The sequence below is a fragment of the Schistocerca americana genome, chromosome 2 (genome assembly GCF_021461395.2).
Source record: "Schistocerca americana isolate TAMUIC-IGC-003095 chromosome 2, iqSchAmer2.1, whole genome shotgun sequence".
Classification (NCBI taxonomy): Eukaryota; Metazoa; Arthropoda; class Insecta; order Orthoptera; family Acrididae; genus Schistocerca; species Schistocerca americana.
Genome location: NC_060120.1, coordinates 1,113,321,310 through 1,113,346,395, shown reverse-complemented (window position 1 = coordinate 1,113,346,395; position 25,086 = coordinate 1,113,321,310).

Below are 25,086 nucleotides of genomic sequence, written 5' to 3'. Positions count from 1 at the left end.
GAGGCAGCTTGCACAGGATAGAGTAGCACGGAGAGCTGTATCAAACCAGTCTCAGGACTGAAGACCACAACAACAATGATTTTCTCCATCAAGATTGAAATAGTGAATGAGCATGACCTTCACTTTGCTACATAATCACTTTTCTTCCCTGACAGAATACAACTGTTTAATACATATCTCCCTCAGTGCTGCAATGGTGGCTAAAACAGAAAATTTGTAAAATAAAAGGTGATACTGCAACAACAACAACAACCAGGTTGTACACAATGAGAGGAGCTGCTTGCCCACTAAAGTCACTGGTAGCAGTGGTCATCGCTTCAGGAAAGTGCAGGCTGTGACAGCCCAATGTCCAAGGGTTTCAACTTGCTTCAATCACCAGAACACCAAGTACTCAAGTCCGTCCATACACCTCTGCATCCCACACAGCACTCACTGCCATACAGCCCCAGAGGAAACACACAACCAAACAAAGATGATACAACGAGGGCCAAAGTCAATGGAACACAAGCACACGTCCATCCAGTAGGCTCGCATGGGTGCTCTCACAAAAGCCGTTACCATGGTTCAATCTCGCACACATAAATTGAATAATTCCCCCTCCAACCCCCCTCCCCCCTCCAGCAAATAGGAAAGGTATATTAATTAACAAGCTTCACCTGACTTGGAAGATCATCACAGTGGCAAACTCTTTGACTAGCAAATTAACTGGCTACAAAACCTTGATGATACAATACGGCCTACACAGTGCTGGGTCAACGTACCAGCTCCCGCACCATTCTGCATTCACCCCATGAAGTTTCTAATAAAAACCTTATTTCCCACCTCAACCTGAAAGGGTTCTCTGCCACAGGTGTAGCACTTTGCCTGACATCCATGAGCAAATTCAGTATTCTGCATAGCCCACTGCCAATTCTCCTTGAGAAGACCTGGAGTGATCGATGTGGGTAAAAGGTCATTAATGTTCCACAAGTTGGAAAGGAGAAAGTTAAGGGGGGGTGTGGTAACATAAGAATGGCCGGAACAGTCTTGGATGCCTCATGCTAGGCTGAATTGAATGTGCATTTGTGTCAGAGGAGGGTGCCATCCCATTTACTCAGAGCCTTAGCTTGGTGTATGATTAAGGCCATGTTAAGATTAAAACTGACCTTCTTCACAAAGGATGCTTGAGAATAATACAGCATGGCAGTAATACGCCTAATTGAATTGTGGAAACAGGACTATTTATACTGCCTAAAGACGGAGACTGGAGTGTTCTCACTCACAAGGACCTGGAGGGCCCAAATCATGAAAAGATGTTGGTTAGGTGATGGATGGTAATGGAAGTATTAACCACTCAGCTAGGGAACAGCCAAACAAACCAAGAGAACGCATCAACAACAACCAAGACGTAACAGTTGTCCCTCGTAGTATTAGGAAGGGGTCCTACGAAATGGATAAAGAGTTTATCCATTGATGCTGCTCTCACTTGGACTGCCGCAACTCACTAGGTGCGTTAGTGTTCAGTTTCCCCTCTTACTAGACTCACACCATTAACCAAATGGCAAATATCCCTGTAGAACGAAGGACACATGAGGTGAACATGAGCTCTCACCAAGGTCATGTAAAGGCCTACATAACCACCCACTAAAAAGTTAGGGAAATAATGAAAGATGGAGAGAACTAACTCAACAGAGGGAGAAATCTTTGGCTCACTGAGCTCACCTACTATTTTATGCAAAATCCCATTCTTTAACAAACACTTCGGGAAACACTCTCTGAACAACAATTGCCTCCTAATGGGTCCCCAAAATGGATCCTGACCCTGCTTGGCCATAAGGGTGCCAAACAATTGCAGTTTTCAGCTAACACACCTCACACAATACCCCAAGGTTGCCCAGCTTCACCTTTGGCTCCTGAATGCTCATATTAAAACATGCGACCATGTGTGTCTGCTACCTGGTTGTCAGAGCCTTTAGTATAGTGTACCTTGAAACAGAAGGCTGATATGCAGATAGCCCATCTTGTAGTCCTATGAGTTTTCCTGGGCCATGCCAAAAACCACCACAACACCTGATTGTTTGTTTCTAAAACAAAGTCTCTGTGTTCAAGGTAAAATTTGAACCTTTCAATGGCGAATAGAATGACAAAGGCCTCATGTACATAAATTGTATACCTAAGTTTGGGACCGGTCCGTCTCATTGAGTCAAGCACTAAAGGATGTCTTTCACCCAGATCCTCCTGGAGAAGAACCACAGCAACCCCAGCACTCAAAGCATCAGTCTGGACAATAAATCTCTTGTTGAAATTAGGCACAGCCAACAACAGAGTATTTGTGATGGTGGTCTTAATAGCCTCAAAAGCGCGCTGCTGTCTTTCTTCCCACAGTAAGCTTTCCTTTCTTGCACAGATTATTACAGGAAGCAGGAAGTTGTGCGAAATTAGGAACAAATTTACGAAAATAATTAGTGATTCCTATAAACTTGACGACCTCCTTTTCATTCCTAGGTGGAGAAAACTTCTTCAGGTCCATTGTTCATTCCCATTTGATCCTAATGCCCTGATCTGAAACGAGGTGACCCAAAAATGGGTCTGCTAGCTGGTGAGGGTAACCTTGGACTGCTTCACTATTAATCCAACAGAATGAAGTCTGGACGACACATGACCAGGGTGAGGAAGGTGTTCCTCAAACGAATGGCTATAGACTACGACATCATGAAGGTAGCTGTAAACGGACGCAAATTTCAAATCCCCCAAAGCATGATCCAATAAATGAGAAAGAACAGTAGTCTAGTTGCCAACACAAATGGCACTCTATTAAATTCACACAGATTCCAGTCCATGCAACAGGCAGTGACATGCTTGATTCTCTGGTCAAGGGAATATGGTAATAGCATGGTGATGCAACTAGCCCAGAAAACCCCATAAACCAGCTGTGAAGATCAGGCAAAGGGAGTGATTCCAGAAAGCCCTTATCTCATAGGATGCTGTAATCAAAAACCTGTCTATAGTCCTGTGCCTGAGCTTTAGGGACAAGGAATATTGGTGAAGCACATGGTGAAGTAGAAGGTCTAATTACCCCATCTCACAACATAACATTGATCTCCTGCCTCAAAATTTTCATTTTAGGGAAGATGATAAGGAGCTGTCAAACTGGAACAGTATCAACTATACGAATATTATATTGAATCAAATTAGTAACACCTGGTTTGTCAGTCAAGAGATAGGGAAACTCCTGCAACTTGTCCAACAACTGTCTTGCCTGTTCTGTCTGAAGATGACCAAACGAAGTACCAGTTTCACAACTTACAGAATTAATAAGGCTCAGATTGTGACAAAAAACAGAGGGCTATCTTTTCCAGTGGAGAGAATTTAAAGAACAAGGTACCACTTCCAAAATGCAAGGACCAGTCGGATCCACTGAATAAAACCACAGCCGAGCAACAAGGTGATTGCCAAGTCCTTATGTATGAGAAGTTTGACTGGCCATGAGAAGTTACAAACGGATAAACTACCACATACCTCACCAACCAGAGCCAAGTTTTGCCCATTTGCCACATGTCATTTTTGTGACTCGCCGATCGTTCAAAGTGCCGCTGACAGCCGTGCAGCAGCCGCGCCACCTAAGCGGCCAGCCAGCCAGCGGCCGCTAGACTTGGACTCAGTGCTGATGTGAATGTTACCATGTACACATGTCTTACTTTGTCTACTTGCTCTGTGACTTACATGTGTTGTGTCATTTTTGAAATATATGTGTTCAACTTGACGTAAGAGTCATCTCTGGGAAGGTGTGCCAAAGTAGTCAATTTACACAAGTGGCCAAACTCCAGGTACCATTTGTAACCAAGTAATGAGACCAAAGTTCCAAAGTCCAATAATGTGCAAACTGTTTCCTGTCCAACACGGGCACAAACATAAGGAACAGAAGATCTGTCCATAGAATGAATACACATGCAGGGAAACGTAACCTCCTCCAACATGTTTGACCTCCCCCTGCATGGAACCAACTCTTAGGTCTGGGGCTTGAAACAACGCTTGCGACCTGACCAAACAGATTCAGAGCACGGTTTGTTATCCCATGGAATAAAAGGTGTCAATGGTAGACTTCCATTTGGCCTGCGCTGCTTGTCAGAAAAGGTCAGTGCCTCAATTGAATCTAGCAATTCCTGCATTAAAATTAGTCGGGTGGCATGCAAACACCATGTGAGACTGACCCTGTGAGTGCTTGCCTTCTAAAATATTGAAGATACTATCTGATTCATTAACCCCCAATACCGAGTGCTGACACAGCCATACAATATGTTCAACATGTTGGTTCAAAGTCTTGGAAGATGCCTGGACCCACCGCTAATACCTCTGATCTAGCGCACTGTGCATACGCGATGACAACTGTTGGTCTGTACCTTCGAGCATTGAGCTGTCCTATGAAATCCTGATGTATCAAGATTTCAGAGACCAAGATACTCAGTGTCTCTTTTGTTAATGGATAAAGAAACGTGGCGTGGCATTTGCAGCCAGGGCATCGACATGAGATGCAAACAGGACATTCAATCACAGCACTTGCTGAACTTGATGCAAATCATCAGTAGACAAATCAGGTATACCAGTAAGGAGGCACATAATAGGATTGGGCAATTTGGCAAAGTAGGAGAGTGCAAACTACCTTGGGCACTGGACCACTTATCAATAAGAGCTGATTACAAATTAAAACAAGTGCTAGATACAGGTGGATCGTACAAGACTTCTTATAGGTGGGTTGACTGCCCTCTAGGAGAAACACATTATGTTGCACATCACCTAATGTGGCTGAAATAATAGGAAGAGAGGCACTTACCTCCCAAATGGTGTCCGAAGAAAGCAAAGCGGACTGTCCACCACCACGCGCATTCTGGCTGCCAGTTCTGGGACACTACCTTCTACAGGCAGCCCACGAACCTTTAATTCGTACTGCAAATGCTCCCTCTTAAAATGTGAAAGCCCTGGATACCCTCTGGAATTTATGATAGGCAGTGAAATCCTAAAAATGACCAAAAGTATTGATATAATAACTCAAGAAGTAACTCAGTTAATGACAAATGTATTGGTACAATAACTCAAAGGAATGATACATGATGTCAGAGGATAGTCAACTCAAACCCCTGCTTGCCAAGGAAAATGGAGCCATGCTCTGCGGCTACCAGTTTGGACCCAGGTCAAGGACTGGGATTAATTTAAGAAAACCAGTGGGAAGGTGGCCCAACTTGATGTGTCATTTATCATTCTGAAACAAATATTTTTATTTAGTAACAGTTCTGTCATAAGCCATGGAAAGGTGGCCGAACTTGATGTGTCAATTATCATTCTGAAACAAATATTTTTATTTAGTAACAGTTCTGTCATAAGCCAAATAACAGTTACCAAGATTATTGCCAGATAAATACAAATAGTTGAGGTTTTTAAGTTAAAATCACAATGCATTGGGACATTTGCATTACATGTAAAATTACTAATGTTACTCGAAGAACACATCAGCTGTGCAATAGAATGGTGGCCCAGTTACAGGCAGTTAATTGATTAAATGAATCAGCAGTGGCACAACAGGACTTGAATATAAGTTCAACAAATGTTAAATAAAAGACATCAAATGCATACATCTCCACTGGTTATTCGGCTCTCATATGGATAAGATATATCCAAGCTGCCCAAATGCTATGCATGTGTAAAACCTGGAGCAAACAGTAGTGCTACACTGACTGGCCATAAGCCTCTTACACATAAATAAAGTTAAGCACTTAAATAAACTATGGGGCTCCTAAAACACTATTAAAATGACAACAACAATTAAACTACCTATTTTTTTCAGGTAGTCACGTGCTTGTGGCTCACCAACACCTGGTCCTTGTGCAATGATGGGAAAGCCACCAAAGCAGGAGGAAACGTGTCTCTGCCACGGACCAGCAGAACAGCAACATGTCACTGCTGATACAAATCTGTCTGCGTGTACCAAATAACAAACAGCAAACAAGTCTGATAGAAATTAACATGCATAGCAATACTTAAATGGCCAATTAAAGATTGCTTTCAAGGAAACAAACTACTATTAAAACTTCAGTATAGGAGAACCTCACTCATAAACATTGCAGGTTAGCCTTCCTGGGAATAACAAGAAATAATGTTCAAATTCATTTAAACAAAAAATTTCATAATAATTCAAACAAGATTAAATGAGTCGAGGCATACCTCTACTGGGGACTCTTACTGACTAATAGACTCTGTAATTTGGATGTGCGTCAAATGACAGATGGGCAGTTAAGATGTACACCTACAACCTGAAGGGTTCCTCAACACAAAGTAAGAGATTGTACAAATACAAACATGAACACACACATTACCCACACGTGCAAATCTGTAGGCTGAGCCTATACAACTTTAGTTACAGGTCAAATCCAAAAACTTGCTGCAGGAAGTGCCATTAGATCTACAACAAACAGAAATTACAATCAGTAGTATCAAATACTCAATGATAATGAGCAACGATTTCAAGTACCAGGTTAAAATTGCCAAATACTAGCTTGGCGCTTACGGAAACCTCCAGATTGACTCTCACAACACGAAAAGAGACCACTGAAAGGTATAAAGGAACTGGATTCCTGGCCAGCCCACACTGGGGTAGAATTAACAATCTTTAAGTACAGTACATACTGAACAGTCTTCATACATAATTTCTAATAAATGCTAAGGAGGCCAACAGTCAACACTACAGAAAAATGTGGGCCCCGATAGCCCAATGGGTAATGGTTTCAACTTGCTCCCTTCACCATGAGTACTCAGAACACCCATCCAACTCAGTCCCACACCCCACTTACTACCACACAGTCCAAGAGGGAACACATTACCAAACAAAGATGATATGACCAGGGCCAGAGTCGATGGAACTCGCACAAGTGGTACCAGTAGCATTGCGTGCCAGCCTTCATGGAAGTCGCCATTGCTCACAAGGGTTTCCTTTACACAGAGTCATTTTGTTTATAGTACTTGTTGTTTCTGCTGAAAACAATATTTTTACCACATTAACTTTTCCAAATTACGTCATGCTATGTTAACTTCATCTTTCTATGTAGACTAGCTGCCTAAAGGATTGTTCCATTATTGAGAGCATCCACTTAGTTACTAGTTCCTATCAGGCATCTGGTTCATCTTCATATTTCTATCTGGTCACTCAAGAAACCGATAAATGTATCTCCCAGTTATTTGTTTATTCCTTTTTCATTTTGTTCCACAATTTACCTAAGGATGTAGATAGATTATTTATGCTAAGTTAAAATTAATCTCCCCTGAGAAATACACTTATAAATCCCACCAGGTATTTCATAGATTCCAAGAAACTAGAAAATTTCCCAGATACAAGTAGTTAATCCATCTATAACAATTAGTCTACCCACGAAAACATAATGCTTGCCACAATGGGACCATGGGATCATTTCATTCAAAAGTAATTGCCACACACATTAAGAGATTTATCCCACTGGGGGACAAGATGATCAACTACTGTTATGTAGTATGTGGTCAAGCACTGATCCACCGCCGCAGCCACTCTTACGTGTCCACATCCAACTGAAACGAACCTTTCTTCAAGTTGCCAAAGATTTGAAAATCACACGGTGAAGGATCTGGGCTGTACAGAGGATGTTGCAGTCATTGCATCCCAACCAATTCACTCGGGCATAGCCTTATAGCCACAGCCTTCGTTTGACAGACCGGGTAAGGGGGGGGGGGGGGGGGTGAGTGGACATTATTGAGCAAAGTGTCTTCATAGTGATGTGCACCAGTTGTGGTTCCATGCTCGAGGAACTCAATGAGCACATTGCCACTGCAGTCGAAGAAGGAGGTCACCATGATCTTCCCAGAACTTGTGTCAAAAGCTTTGGATTTCTGTGGCGGGGGTATGTGGACACCGATTTCATAACTTCTAAAAAGACCTGATTGGCGCCAAATATTTGGCCGTTAAGGAGAAACAAATCTTTGTCCTCCATATGCCTAAATATTTCAATTTCTTCAAAATGTTTAACTTGTTACCTTTTTGCGCAAAATGCAAAATCCTAAGATTTTGTACTTGCGAAGGACTATGGCCACTGGCTTTAAGGTGTTGGGCAAAGGCAGAGTTCTGTTTTACCTGCCCCCATCTATTGAGGAGATGTTCTTGCAATCTAATTTTGAAGGTTGTGCCTTTTTATCCAACATATCCTACATTACAAACGCGACACTCCAGCAGATATACCCCCGATGCCAAAAGGTTGTTCTTTTTCGGTGATTCATTATGTATGTACATAAATTGGAGATTGGTAGCCGCGGAAAATACTATACGAGAGCCCACTCCCAAAAAAATGTTTTGCCAGTTCATAACTAAAATTGCCCATAAATGGCAAAGAAATGTAATTGTGTTCCGCGACAGAAGCTGCATTGGGTGTACTCCGATGGGGCATGTTTTGTCTTGATATAACTTATCAATAGGCGCAACACTGTAGCCATTATTACGGGCGATACACTTTAGATTGTCAAGTTCTGTATTAACGGCGTCTTCAGATACTCGCATAGACGCGTGATCATAGCTCTGAAAAAACTAATCTTATGTTGACGCGGGTGTCAGTAAGAGGCATGAATACTAGCATCTGTAGTCGTGGATTTCCTGAAAATATCTATGGATACTTTGTTGTCACGTAGCTGTAAGCACAGATCTAGGTAATTGAGGACTCCGTCAGTATTCATATCCTCATGCGTGAAAATCATCTTTGGGTGAAGGGCATTAACTTCATCAATCAAACCCGAAATTTCTAAGTCATCGCCTTTAAACACAACCAGAATATCGTCAACATAACGCCGGTAAAATATTTTTTTTTTTTTTGACAAAAATAGGAATTGCGTTTAAACACCTGGAGCTCAATGTAGTTAACGAATACATTAGCTAAAAAATCAGGCGAAACGCTGCCCATAGGCAGGCCATCTCCCTGACTGTACATGTTGTCGTTGAACGAGAAATAATTATATGGCGTAAGAATTCGAAGAAGAGAGATAACCTCGATAATTTCGTCTGTTATCAATCGCTTATTATGAAAGAGATTTTCTTGGATTATCATAATGGTTTCATCTATCGGCACAGTTGTGTATAAATTCTTTATGACAAGGGATAACAGGCGACAGCCTGTCGGGAAGACCTGGTCCGGTAACAACGTAACCAGTTCTTTCCGACTCGTTAACGTCAAACTCTGCTCGAAAACAAATTCTTTATTCAAAAGATGCAAGAGAAATCTTTGCGCAGGATCACCTATATTCCTTCTTGCATTAATTAACGGCCGGATAGGGAAACCTTCCTTATGAGTCTTAATTTGGGCCCCAGACTCCGATGATATAGTTGCTGAACAGTTCAGAGAAAATTTGAGTCTCGTAACAAATAAATACCCCACTCATACGATTATAGTTGGTGGGGACTTCAACCTTCCCTCGATATGTTGGCAAAAATACTTGTTCAAAACCGGTGGTAGGCAGAAAACATCTTCCGAGATTGTCCTAAATGTTTTCTCCGAAAATTATTTCGAGCAGTTAGTCCACGAACCCACGCGAATTGTAAATGGTTGCGAAAACACACTTGACCTCTTAGCCACAAACAATCCAGAGCGAATAGAGAGCATCATGACGTACAGGGATTAGTGATCACAAGGTCGTGGTAGCTAGGCTCAATACCGTTTCTCCCCAATTCACCAGAAACAAACGCAAAATAATTTTATTTTAAAAAAGCGGATAAAGTGTCACTAGAAGCCTTCCTAAGAGAAAATCTCCATTCCTTCCGAACTGACTATGCAAATGTAGACGAGATGTGGCTCAAATTCAAAGCTATAGTAGCAACAGCAATTGAGAGATTCATACCTCATAAATTGGTAAGAGATGGAACTGATCCCCCATGGTACACAAAACAGCTCCGAACGCTGTTGCAGAGGCAACGGAAAAAGCATGCGAAGTTCAGAAGAACACGAAATCCCGAAGATTGGCTAAAATTTACAGACGCGTGAAATTTGGCACAGACTTCAATGCGAGATGCCTTTAATAGGTTCCACAACGAAACATTGTCTCGAAATTTGGTAGAAAATCCGAAGAAATTCTGGTCGTATGTAAAGTACACAAGCGGCAAGACGCAGTCAATACCTTCGCTGCGCAGTGCCGATGGTACTGTTACCGACGACTGTGCCGCTAAAGCGGAGTTATTGAGCGCAGTTTTCCGGAATTCCTTCGCCAGGGAAGACGAATGGAATATTCCAGAATTTGAAACACGAACAGCTGCTAGCATGAGTTTCTTAGAAGTAGATACCTTAGGGGTTGCGAAGCAACTCAAATCGCTTGATACGGGCAAGTCTTCAGGTCCAGATTGTATACCGATTAGGTTCCTTTCAGATTACGCTGATACAATAGCTCCCTACTTAGCAATCATATACAACCGCTCGCTCACCGATAGATCTGTACCTACAGATTGGAAAGTTGCGCAGGTCGCACCAGTGTTTAAGAAGGGTAGTAGGAGTAATCCATCGAACTGCACAGACCTATATCATTGACGTTGGTTTGCAGTAGGGTTTTGGAGCATATACTGTATTCAAACATTATGAATCACCTCGAAGGGCACGATCTATTGATACGTAATCAGCATGGTTTCAGAAAACATCGTTCTTGTGCAACGCAGCTAGCTCTTTATTCGCACGAAGTAATGGCCGCTATCGACACGGGATCTCAAGTTGATTCCGCATTTCTAGATTTCCGGAAAGCTTTTGACACCGTTCCTCACAAGCGACTTCTAATCAGGGTGCGGGCCTATGGGGTATCGTCTCAGTTGTGCGACTGGATTAGTGATTTCCTGTCAGGAAGGTCGGAGTTCGTAGTAATGGACGGCAAATCATCGAGTAAAACTGAAGTGATATCAGGTGTTCCCCAGCGAAGCGTCCTGGGACCTCTGCTGTTCCTGATCTATATAAATGACCTGGGTGACAATCTGAGTAGTCTATTAGGTTGTTCGCAGATGATGCTGTAATTTACCGTCTACTAAGGTCATCCGAAGACCAGTATCAGTTGCAAAGCGATTTAGAAAAGATTGGTGTATGGTGTGGCAGGTGGCAGTTGACGCTAAATAACGAAAAGTGTGAGGTGATCCACATGAGTTCCAAAAGAAATCCGTTGGAATTCGATTACTCGATAAATAGTACAATTCTCAAGGCTGTCAATTCAACTAAGTACCTGGGTGTTAAAATTACGAACAACTTCAGTTGGAAAGACCACATAGATAATATTGTGGGGAAGGCGAGCCAAAGGTTGCGTTTCATTGGTAGGACACTTGGAGAAGATGCAACAAGTCCACTAAAGAGACAGCTTACACTACACTCGTTCGTCCTCTGTTAGAATATTGTTGCGCGTTGTGGGATCCTTACCAGGTGGGATTGACGGAGGACATCGAAAGGGTGCAAAAAAGGGCAGCTCGTTTTGTGCTATCACGTAATAGGGAGAGAGTGTGGCAGATATGATACGCGAGTTGGGATGGAAGTCGTTAAAGCAAAGACGTTTTTCGTCGCGGCAAGATCTATTTACGAAATTTCAGTCACAACTTTCTCTTCCGAATGCGAAAATATTTTGTTGAGCCCAACCTACATAGGTAGGAATGATCATCAAAATAAAATAAGAGAAATCAGAGCTTGAACAGAAAGGTTTAGGTGTTCGTTTTTCCCGCGCGCTGTTCGGGAGTGGAATGGTAGGGAGATAGTATTATTGTGGTTCGATGAACCCTCTGCCAAGCACTTAAATGTGAATTGCAGAGTAATCATGTACATGTAAATGTAGAGTGCAGGAATTTTAGGATTCATAACACGCATTCTTGACAACCTGTTAGGGGGAATGATAAATAAACATCCTTCAAGACAATCTTTAAGTTCCCTCGCGTAGGTAACCGATGGACCGTGGTCTATTCGATGGACGTTATTCTCTTAGAAGAATGAAAGAACCTGATCCACATATTCATGTCGATATATAATAAAGGCTGAGTTCCCTTTATCTGCGCGAGTAACAAGGGCTTCCTCATCCTCGAGGTTTTGTTTATAGAACTGACATCTCATCATTATGGGCTTGCCTTTTTACTGCCTTAGTTATTATATCACTCGCCCTACAGACCAATTTGACATTTTATTCTTTAGTACACTACGAAGCGTCGATGGCCATTTTTACGTTTGCTTCTAAAGGGTCGATCTTTCTACCATCAAGCTTAGGCTGAATTCTATTTTTAAGCCTTCATCCGGAAGTCGAGATTGTTTTTCATCGAATGTAAGTTTGGTGAGATTAATCACTCTTTTAGCGGAAGTAAAGGCATTTCTAGGAGTAATATTCTACTGTGAAATAGCAGTTGGACACCGCAACCGAAGTATTTCAAATTTACAAGCATGCTTCTGCAGGATGAGTTGCTTCTCTTCCTATATTACGACATTTGTGAGTTGCATACAAAAATCAAAAGTGAACGGCTCAAATATTGCCGACGCAGAAAAATACAAATCGTATGCCAACGCATTCAGTCTATATGTTATAGCGTACTGGCGTCTAATTTCTCCAGACATAATTGAGCGGGCACATTTGAGCATAATACTTCTTGGATAACCACCTTTTGCTATTCTAAGAAACTTATACACATAAGCAGGGATCATCTTATACTCTAAACACTCCTTGTTAAATGAAATGTTCATAGAGGTTTTCATAATCTTGTTTTTGATGTTAGGCAACTAAGACTGTTTTTAACCAATACTGTTAAACACTGGTGTGCTGGATGCCACAGATGGATTGGAAGAACTTACTGGGGGTTTAAAACTGCAACACCAGAACGCGAGGATGGGTCCATTGCTTTTCTGGGCAAGTGCAGTACTAACTGAGAACATGACACAAGATCCATCTTCAAAGCCAATACCTCATTTCGTGCCTTCAAAGAAGTTCCCTTGCATAACTCGTGTGACTAGAACTCATGGATAGAAAGATATTATGGACACAATGGCTAGAGACAATCTGGGGCATTATTTTCAGAATGAATGAGAAAAGGCAAAGGTCTTGGATTTGCATCCCGGTACAGTACACAGTTTTGATTTGCCAAGAAGTTACATATCAGCACACAGTTCACTGCAAAGTGAAAATACATTCTAGAAGCAATCCTCCAGGGGAGACAGTTTTGCGGGAGAACTTCTGTGAAGTTTGGAAGATACGAGATGAGGTAGTGGCAAAAGTTAGGCGGTGAGAATGTATCCTGAGTTGTGCTCAAGTGGCTCAGTCGGTAGTGCACTTGCACATGAAAGGCGATGATCCCAAATTCGAGTTCCGGCCCGGCACATGGTTTTAATCTGCCAGGAAGTTTCATGTTGGCTGGATTTTCCCCTTTTTTTTCGCCACTCACAGTAATGAAATAGCAAGGCCATGTTGGGTAATATTACAAGGTCGGATCAGTATCTCATCCATACAGCTTCTCTTCTACTGAAAGAGTTGCTGCTTTTCTTCAGGAACCATTTGTTAGTCTGGCCTCTGTTCTGTACAGATATCCTTCTGGTGTGAGTGAACCCACTTGCACTGTTGCAGCATGCTGGCCACCCCCACTACTTCAGTGTCAATGTTTTTTGAGGGGACAGATTGATGGCAACTTAATTCAGGATGCGTCTGCATAAGATGTAGCACTTTGTTTTACGAATTGGGCGTACTTACAGCTTTGGCTCATACATCTAACTTTTCGACTTCCACTATATGTCACTTCGTTTTCTTCCTCCACAGTGGAATGAATGACTAAAGTGCAGATTAAAATAAGAGAGAAACAATTTTCTTAGTTAGTGTTCCATGGGTCATTTCTATGATTAATCATAGTGATGTGATAGAGTTATTTTGCAGTCACATTTCAAATCCTTATATATAAAATTCTCATGTCACACTGTTAGTTGTCATACCCCTCCTAAACGACTCGATCGATTCTGACGAAATTTTACATGTATATTCGGTACTTCTGAGAATCGGTCGTAATTAATTTTTCATACCGCTAAGTGATAAGGGTGGTCCATCCCAAGTTTTTCTTATTTTATGGACAGAACTTTATATTTTTTATGATGTGGCATTACAAAATACACGCAACCCTAAATTTTCATCCTTCTACCACCAACCCCTATTTTTTTAATAGCGATTTTAGTAATTTTCAACCCCAGTCGATAACTGATCAATTATCACTTGATCAGTTATCCCAGTCCGGTGTCTACCGGTGATAGTCTTTCACTATTCGATAGATAGGTAATTGAAGAAAATATACCAAAAGCAAACTCAAAATCCCTCTTTGAATCGACGTAACTAGACCGAGAAGTTTTTAACTAGGTAGCACGCGTCATTCGCCAAACCGATTTTTAGGTCTAGCTCACACGCATCGATTTTATCGTACGGAAATGTACCGTACGATCAAATTCTTTTAGTGTTACAAAGAAGTTCTAATGCTCTCCTTTGTTCCTCTAAAAGAATTTAATCGTACAATATTTTTACGTACCATAAAAGTCGATGCGTGTGCGCTTGACCTTATTCATAATGCTGGCGAACACGTTTCGACACGAAATTGCCGCTATGTTTGTATGCTCATGGACGAGCCGTGTATCGGCTGCAATAGTTAAATCCGCGCGATCTACCGTAGAAACGCTAGAACTAATAGTGGCCGATACTGCCGGACTTCCCCCTAAGCCGTTTTTTCACTCCCTACACTGTTTTCGGCCATTATTATTGTTTGTGTCACGAGCTCCCGCCAACAACGGCTATCGTGTTACACGTATACATTATTCTTATAGACTAGAGATAATTTATATGGCAAAACAACGTTTGCCGGGTCAGCTATAACATATAAAGATTTTCAAAGGCGGAAAGAAGTTCGCCAGGTATACGGTAGCTAGTTCATATGTAAATATGGCTACATGCTGACCTGTTAAAGGTTTTTATTTTGTTTTAATTTTTTTTAATTTTTTTACTCAGATGTGAGTCAGGAAATCCTACCAACATCTTTTACACATTACAAAAATAGAAATCTAGACCTTTGAAGGCAAAATCTCTCATCAGATCTGCATGGGATAGAGATGGGATACAGCATAGTCTCTCCATTCTGTAAGGCACGGGATGTCGATGACTGCTTATAGTTATCAGTCACGGACGCAGCAGTTAGTGCAGCTCCCAAATATTGCGACAGGTGGACATTGCGTCAAGCACCACCAGTTCAGCTCAGTTAGCAGTACGTAGAAGTCTACAAGTCTTCTCATCAGTGGTTACAAGGACGGTTGCAGTGACCGAGTATGGTAGACGATACTGGTAGCTGTCTCGCAGGCAGAAACCATGTTGGCGAAAGGTAGCAGTGCTTCACAAGTTCGGCCTTGTAGGTGGTGTATTGCAATTTTAGACAAAGGCTCGGAAGTATTTGTTACTACTGGCTTGAGGCAGTGACGTTATATCGGGCTGGCGATAAGCGAATGTGGCCCAATTTTCTGGATTCTTCAGAGGTCTTTACCACCCTCTATTTTGTAAGAATGGCTTTCAGGGCTTCAGTTTTACCACCATATCAGCAGGCTGATAGATGTTCCAGTGAAACTTTTATTCTCTCTCTCTTACGAAATGAAACTATGTTTTTGCAATGACGTAAGTCTCATTGTTGAGGTTACATAGCCGTATTTACAATTCAAGCATCTCGTTCCTGGGAGGTGAGGCAATAATTTCCTGGTTTTTCTGCTTTCTGTAGGATCGGATTTCTGCCTGTTTGTTGTTTTGATTGCTACATGGGGTGCTGGCCAACCTTGTCCTGCCTTGGTGTTGGTAGGAGAAGAGTTTGAGAAAATTTTCATTTGTCCATAACACGTTTCTGCTGTGTAACATTCCTCTCTTCATTAAAAACGTACCCCGAATTGTTCCTAGTTTGCTTCTGAAACAGTCTGACAAAATTCATGTTGCATAGGTGACTATACACTGTAGAATTTTCTATTACTTTCACTTTTGACAGGTATTTCATGGGCTGGTACTTAATGATTTTACACCTCAAGCAAAATTGGGATGTCTAAACTGTTAGTAGAACCATAGCAGCACTGGCAGTGCAACTTCTTATTGTCATGATGTTACGTCGTTCAGAAATGTAGAGGTAACTCTATCTTTCTGAATACGCTGGAACATTTGTCTGCCATAATTCGTCCATTTTCTGAAGCTATAAGCTCATCTATAAGCTCATCTAGTGAGTACAGTAGTTTGGGGTTTAATTTGCTGTCGATGAATGTCACATATCGTGTGGGTAACACTTCAAATTGATTTTCCAGCCAATACAACATAGGTTGCAAGACCTGAATCGTGATCGTAGGCTATCTGTGATAGTAGCTGGAAGATAACATTGTGCTCCTACTATGTCACAAGTTGTACCGTTTATTAATACACCACTGACTCGTAGTTACGCTTTGGCCATGTCCATTGGTTTTCCGTTTTTGTAACAGTTTACAATGACAACTCCCCGTGTGAAAACTGAATAAATCCAGTGTGCTTTCACTCTGTGGAAATATGGTTGTGGGGGTAGCACTTTTCTTTGACACACTACTTCTGTTTTCCCTAATAACAACTATACTTAGCATGCTTGTACGGTATTCTGTATCGCTTTGGCAGGCCAGCCGTGACGTCTTGTAATTCTGCTGATCACACGACGACGGAATATTCTCTTTGTTCTGAGATTGATAATACTTCTTGTGTTTGTATTTACTCCAAAGCATTCTCTTTCTGTGCTACATCATGTAATTCTGTGAATACTGTCTGTAACCTGCTTACCGGTACCTCATTTCGTATTTCACATATGTCGTAAGTTAATTTTAACGTCCACAGATGATTAGATAATAGTACATCCGATTGTCTGGTGCACAATCTCCCAGAATTGAGTAGCTGGCTCCAAACCGTATTTGTTACTCCTTCCTTGACAAAGTGAAGCATTATCAGGGCTAAGGTAACAGTCCTGAACGCCCATAGTGGACGCCACCGAATAGAAAACAATGTCTCATCAGTTCCTTCCCTTTCCGAAAATGTGTACTCGTAAGGAAGAGAAAATAAACTGTACCCTACTCAGTACAAAACTCGTGAACTCTTTTGCGCATGATACATCAGTTATTATGTAGCAACACTTATAGATAATGAATGAACAGGAAACTAAAACAATATAAAAATGTGGTCATTAACTTCTAATTTCTCTATCTGTGTGCATAAGGCATATTGTGTATCTCTTAGTCGTCAATAGATACTTCCTACATATCATTTTGCACACTTTTTCGAGACTTGTGCAACTCATGGAACATAGCTCCTTTGAATGGTTTCTTTCTGCTTAAGTGAGGAACAGATAGATGTTTTCGTTGGCCACTGCAACTTAACATTTACCGATGATGTCATTTCAATGACTTGGTATGGTCTATAGTACTTACTTAAATTTTTTTTGGTTTTATATTTTGGTATGTATGAGTTGGTTAAGATACATACTGACCAATTCTGTATTGTGGCAGCTTCCCTATATGTTGCCCTTTCTGTTCCAGACATTGTAAAGCTTTTGTTTGGGCTCATTTTATGCTTTGCCAGACTTCACGTATACAGTTCGCAATTTCTGTTACTGACTCGCTGTTAGTTCCAAGCTTGGATTTTATCATGTCAAAAGGAGATGGCAGTTTTATGCCTTGTACCACCTCATATGATGAAAGGCAAATACTAGATTTGTACACCGAAATTATGAATAGTAGGTATGTGCCCAATTATTGTGTTGGCTGTTAACATAATGACGCAACATTTGGAAATCACCCCAGGGGCTCTTTCTGTTCATCCATTTGCTTGTGGATGGAAGTGACTTGTTCTTATCTTGTGAATGTGAAGCAAACTACATAACTGTTTCATTAACTCTGATGTGAAATCTCTACCTTGGTCAGTTGTTATGGTATCTGGTACTCCAAACCTGAGGATGCAGTTATTCAATAATGCTTGTGCTACTGTGTTAACTTGTCGGTCTTGGATTGCTACCATTTTCATGCATTGGGAAAAGTGATCTATTAACGTTATTATGTACTTATTTGCTGCAGGGGTTTTATTAAGTGGACCTAAAATGTCCAGAGCAAGCATTTTAAACTGTTTCTTCGCTTCTGGCAATCATTGCAATGAAACCTTTTCGTGGGTGATATTTGCCCTTTGTGCAAAATATATACAAATTTTATGTACTCTTTCACATCACATTTTCTGATTTTCCACTAATATGGTTCGGCAGTATTCCTATTCTTATTACTGCGAGCGCCATGACTTGCTAATATGTAATCATGTACTTGTTACAAAACATCATTCCTGAATGCTGCTGAAGCTACTATGTGCCGTTTGCGCTTTGTCAATCTGCAGACTGAACGATTATGCATTACGAACTATGGCTGCAGTTTAAATGCCTGGCACTCAACATCACATGCCAATGCCTTCTACGATTCTGCTATGCTTTTGCCTAATGTTTGTAGTACTGCAGTTTTTCTGCTTGATGTATCTGCATTTGTATGCTCCTTTCCTGGCAGATGAAATACTTTATATTCAGTTCCACTCAACCCAAATCCCATTTCGTTAGTACACTAAATGGGTTATTTAATCTTAACAACCATTTTAGTAATACATAAATTGTTACTACTTAGAACTTTTGGCCGTATACATAACAACGAAAGTATGGGATTCCATAAATCCCAGCTAGCATCTCCGTTTATGTTGTGGGATAATTGTAACCTGCCTTGTTGAGTTGTCTAGAGCATTGGCTACAGGATGTACTTTACCATCTAAATTTAAATTAAGAACACACCCTAGCACACTATTACTAGCATCACTCGAAAGGATTAATTCTTTTCTGAAATCTGGGAATATCTGTACTGGATCTGATGCCGATATTTTCTTCAACCTCTCAAATGCTGTTTGGGAAACTGTTATCCATTCAAAGTTTACACTTTTTCACAACAATCAGTTTAGTGGTTTGGCAATTTTTGCATTTCCTTTAATTAATTTCCTGTATAGCCCTAGAAATGACTGAAGTTATTTCTTTGTTTACAGTGTTGCAAAATCACAGATTGCTGAAATTAATTGTGGATCAGTTTTACACCACCTACACTATGTGGCTGGACAAACTTTTATTTGTTCAAAATGGCATTTATCAGTGCTGATTGTCAGGTGTGTTGTTTGTAGCCTGTTAAATATTTATTCTCAATGCCTGATGTGTTCTTCCATGTCTGTCAAAAGTACAATGATGTCATCCAGGAAAGCCATACATTTTTAGGTTTCAGCCTGTGAGTACACTATCCAGCAGTCTCTGGAATTTGACCAGTGCATTTTTAAGTTCAAATGACATTCTTCAGTACTGGCAGTGACCTGATAGTGTTGTGAAGGCAGTTTTGGGTCTATTTTCTTGAACTACTTATAGTTGGTGGTACCCATATCTTATGTCTCTCACTGAAAAGTATCTGCATTGACTCAGTCCACTGCCCCATTAATACTGGGAACAGGATGTGTAACAGTGTCGCTTTTATCATTCAGGTATCTGAAATTACAATAGAATCTACACTTTTTAGTAACATCTGGCGATGTTGGGATGATGACCACATTTGCACTTCATCGATTATCACTATATTCTATTATTGCCTCTGTTAGTTGCTCATCAACAAATTCTTCCTTTAATAGTTGTAAACACTTGGGAAGTTGGTATGGTTTCCTATAGACTGGAGAAGTGTATGCCTGTCAATATATTATGTCGTGTAACAGGCATTTCTGATAAAGAACCATTGGTGTTAAACAAAAATTGTAGTAACAAAACTTCCATCACAAGTGATTCACTTCTTATATAATTCAGATGCACTAAGGTTTGTTTGCAGTTCTGGTCATCACATAACCTATCAATGCCTTCTTCATCCACAATATCTAAACTGGCAATCATCAAAACCTTTGGCATACTGACATTGTCCAAGTCAAAGTTATCTAGGCTAAGAGGAAACATAAACTCTTCGTTTATATCACTAATGCATGCTAGTCTATGGCATACAAAACAATGCATTGTGTCCAATTCTTCATTGCTTTATAGTGGTTTTACCACACACAAAATCTCTTCAGGTACATCAGCATCTACAGGAATCCAAGCCAGCTTTCGTGTACCTGCTGGTAAATTACCATGGGAACCAGTCTTTAGTGTACATGTTCACAGGTCAGTTAGTAACACCTCCATGACTGGTGTACCTTGTGACATTGCCTTGTAGTAGTAGTAGTAGTAGTAGTAGTAGTAGTAGCTTTATTTTTTTTTATTTATTTAGTCCTTCAAATCCTATATGTATAGAATATATACAAGGATATTGGACATGGTTAGGTATTTACAAGATAAAATACAGTTTGTATTGCAATCCTAAGGACTAGATATTGAAGTAATTTAGCACAGATTCATAAATACAACAAACATTACAGGCAACATACAAATTAGAATATTAATAATGCATCTTTATTTTTGTTGTTTGGCTTTTATATATTCTGTCAGACTGTAAAAGCAATGATCAATTAAATATGCCTTTACTTCAGCCTTAAAACCACAGAGTTTACCTATTGATTTAATATGTTTAGGTAGATTATTGAAGATCTTTATCCCAGTATGTAGTGCGCCTTTTTGGCACAATGATGTTCTCACCCGTTTCACATGAAGGTCAGATTTTTGCCTTATATTGTGTGCATGTATATCTTCATTTTTTAATAAGATATCTGGGTGTCTATTGATATATTGTTTGATGAAAACTGATGTTTCATAGATAAAAATGCAAGGAAGAGGAAGAACTGACAGTTTTTTGAATATGGGTCTGCACGATTTCGTATTGTTTATCCCTTCAATAATTCTTAGTATTCTCTTTTGCATCCTGAAAAGTTTAATATTTGTTGTTGTATTGCCCCAGAAGATTATGCCATATTTAATTACAGAATGCACATAGGAGTAGTATATATTTAACAGGCTGGCTTTGCTGCAACAAGTTTTTAAGATCCGTATCATGTAACAGGTTTTGCTTAGTTTTCTTTGCAAATATTCAATATGTACCGCCCATTTTGTGTTGTTCTGGAGCCAGAGTCCCAGAAATTTAGTGCTGTCAACACTTTCAAGAACTCTGTCCCTAAGTTCTATTTCTATGTTTGGGTGGTGTCTTCCTTTTACATTATAGAAATTCAGTGCTACTGTCTTTTCTCTGTTTATAATTAGCTTGTTGTAGCTGAACCACTGTTCTAAACTGTTCATTGTTTGGATAGCGGAGTCTTTAAGTTTTTCTTCTGTTTTACCACTAATAAGGAAGCTTGTATCATCTGCAAATTGGAGGGTAGTTTGGCAATACTTGTTGTACATAAGATCATTGACATAGAGGAGAAACAGAATGGGTCCTAATACTGATCCTTGAGGGACACCATATTTCACATTTTCATATCCTGAATAGTAGTAGCTGATTTTGTTATGGTCAGTATATTGCACTTCAACCACCTGTTTGCGACCACATAGGTATGTCTTGAGCCACTCATTGGATATACCTCTAATTCCTAACTGGTCAAGCTTCTGCAGTAGGGCACTATGGTCAATGACGTCAAAAGCTTTAGATAAATCAAGACATATGCCTGTCACAAACTCACCTGCATCCAGTTTAGTATAGATTTCATTAAGAAATTCAAATATTGCACTTTCAGTTGAATAGCCTTTCCTGAAGCCATGCTGTGAAGGAGAGAGAATCTTATTTTTATTTAGGAAATCAGACAATCTCTTATAAAAAACTTTTTCTAAAATTTTAGAAAATACAGGCAGTAGGGCTATTGGTCTATAATTTGAAACACATTCTGGATTTCCTTTTTTGAACAGTGGTTTCAGCTTTGCTGTTTTTAAGCATGAAGGGAAGGTTCCTGATGCCAGTGAGCTGTTGCACAAATGTGTCAAGGGTTCAGCTAAGGCAAGACAGCATTTTTTAATAATTGCATCTGGTATTCCATCAATTCCACATGAGTAGCCTGTTTTCAAGGTTTTTATAACTGATAAAATTTCTTCAGAATTTGTGGGTGAAAGGAACAAAGATGTAGACACATTTCTCACACTATTGCATGTTGGAGGTGATATTTTGTTGTGTTCTTCCAGTCCACTCACCAACTCTTCACTTACGTTTGCAAAATATTTGTTGAAGGTCCCTGCAATTTCTGTTGGGCAAGAAATCATTTGTCCTTCATAACATAGGTTCACATTTTTATATTGTTTAGTTTCACTTGTTTGATTTTTTATAACTTCCCATATAGCTTTAGACTTGTTTTTTGAGTTTTCAATGTATTTGTCATTTGCCATTGTTTTAGCTTTCCTTACAACATTTTTGAGGATCCTCTTGTAATTCTTCAGGTACAAATGAAATTCATGAGGCATGTTCTGTGTCTTTGCTATATCGTGTAATCTTCTTTTCTCTGCACAAGATATTCTAATACCTACTGTAATCCATTTGTTCTTCTTGAAGTTAGGTTGACATTTTTGCTTTTTTAATGGAAATGCAGCTTCAAAGTATGACATGAAGATTTCCATGAATTTTTCAAACTTTTTGTTAGTATTTTCACAGGTATACACTTCATACCAAGTTTCTTCACTTAGTCTCTGTACAAAAAGGTTTATTTGTTTGTTAGTGAATTTCCTTGCTTCTTTTACAAGTTCCTCTTTCTCAGTTGTTTCACTTGGGGTGTGCAAAGCAATAAACTGTGCATAGTGATCACTGAAGCCAGTATTAAGATTTCCGGCACATAAATTGTGATTTACATTTGTGTTTATTAATATCTGATCAATTGTTGAGCTAGTTGTTGGTGTAACTCTTGTAGGAGAGTCTATGGTGGCTTTTATGTTATATGTTTCCAGTAGGGTCATCAAGCTTTGCTGGTCTTTTGAGATTTCTTGAAAATCAATATTAAAATCTCCACATATGATCACTGTTTTGTTGAAGTTTTTTATAGTATTTAAAGCTGCTTCTAGTTGGTGACAGAAATCATTTAAGTTCCCATCAGGGCTCCTATATACACAGATGATTATTAATTTTAATGCAGAGAGTTCAACTGCGGATACTTCAAAAATTTTCTCTTCAGCTAACAGTTCAATGCATTTTATGTTACAATAATCAATGCCACTTTTAACAAATATACATGACCCTCCATGACTGGATGTAATTCTAGAAAATGATGAAGAAAGATTGAAGTCAGCAAGTTTTGTGACTGACATTGCATCTTTAGGCAGCCAGTGTTCAGTTATACACACTACAGAAACGTTTTTTAGCTCATCAGTACATAAAATTTCAACTTCACTTAATTTGTTTAGCAATGATTGGACATTTTGATGAATCAGCATGAAATTAAAGGGTTTGTTAGGCTTTGGCATATTGTTAGACTTTGGCATATTTAATTGATCACTTACCTTTACCCTGTCAATAAAAAATCATTCAGGTGTGCTGGAAGTACTGCTTTTCTTTTCCCGACTGCACCTATTCTTCTATTATCATTTGCAGCAGCATTTTCTTCTGTGTCTGGTTCCCCTGGTAGTTGTTCAGCTGCTGCACCTGCTGTTGATAATATTGCTGCTGGTGTTTGAGCTGGGTCTGCAATTGGTAGAGCTGTTACTGCATTCATTGTGCCTGAATATTGGAGGCACCTAGTTCCTTCTTTTGTTGTTGATGTTGGTGAGTGAGGTCTTGCTGGCGTTGTTTCCTTCGAATATTTGGGGGGCCAATCCAGGATGATTTTACTTTTGAGTGTTTGATGCCTCTTGGTGATAATTTCTTCAATTTTTCCGACGAGCAGTTTTTTCCCCATGTTGTTAACGTGCAATCCATGTAATGTGTGGAATCTGCGCCCAATATTATTAACATTTACGAGTTCTACATTTCTGAAATGTTTGCAAAGTAATGAAATTTGTTGGTTGGCATTGATTATTTCTTTATTTACGCATGACCAAGACGGTAAGTCATGCCGATGTGGAATGTTCAGCACTAAAACATTTGTGTGTGTCAACTGTCCTAAGCACCTTTTTAGTTCTTGTTTTGCTTTGTGGGTTTCGTTTTTATATACGTCATTTGACCCACTAATTAGCACAACAAAGTCTTCAGAGGATAAGTCAGCAACGTCTGTGGATCGTACATGATTGCAAACTGTAGATCTCTTTTTACAAGGATATAGGACATGTCAAAGTATTTACAAGCTTAGATCAATTTAAAATAAGATAATTCGTATACACATATATTTACAGACTTCTAGTTAGAGACAATCATTAGATTTACCCCTGGTATACAATACTTTTTTTTGCAAATAACGTATTAAATAATGTAATGCCACACTGTTCGCTCATATCTCATTGTCAGTCACTGCACTCACTATTCACACATTGTTTCATAATACTTCACTCACTACACACACACACACACACACACACACACACACACACAAATATTTCTAGAAAGGAAAAAAAAGTGAAGCTGTTATGTGGAATGTTGTATGTTTTATAATCATTATTATTATTATTTATTTGTGTAACATTTTTTATCAAACCCCTACTCTGTTTCATCTAAGTAATCCTTCAATGTATAAAAGTATTGCATAACAGGTTCTATGTAGCTACCTTTTTAAATAAGTGTATTTTTTTCAATTTCTTTCATCATTTTTGGTAATTTATTGTACAGTTTTATTCTTCAGCAGAAAATGCTGTTTTGACTTTTATGTTTATTCTTTCTTGGTAAATGTAAGTTGAGTCTATCTCTTGTTGCATGGTCATGGACAGAGCTATTTGTGAAGTAATTGCCAATGTTATTTTTGATGTGTACAACTGACTGTTAAATGTATTCACATGGAGCAGTGTTTTGAACAGATCTTTACTATGAGTTAGACTAGTATTTTTGGTTATTATTCTTATGGCTCATTTCTGGAGTTTGAAAATTGTGTTCATATTTTGTGTATTTGTTCCCCAATAAAGAATGTCATAGCTAAGAATTGAGTGTAGATATGAATAATATGTAACCAAATGACACTGCATGT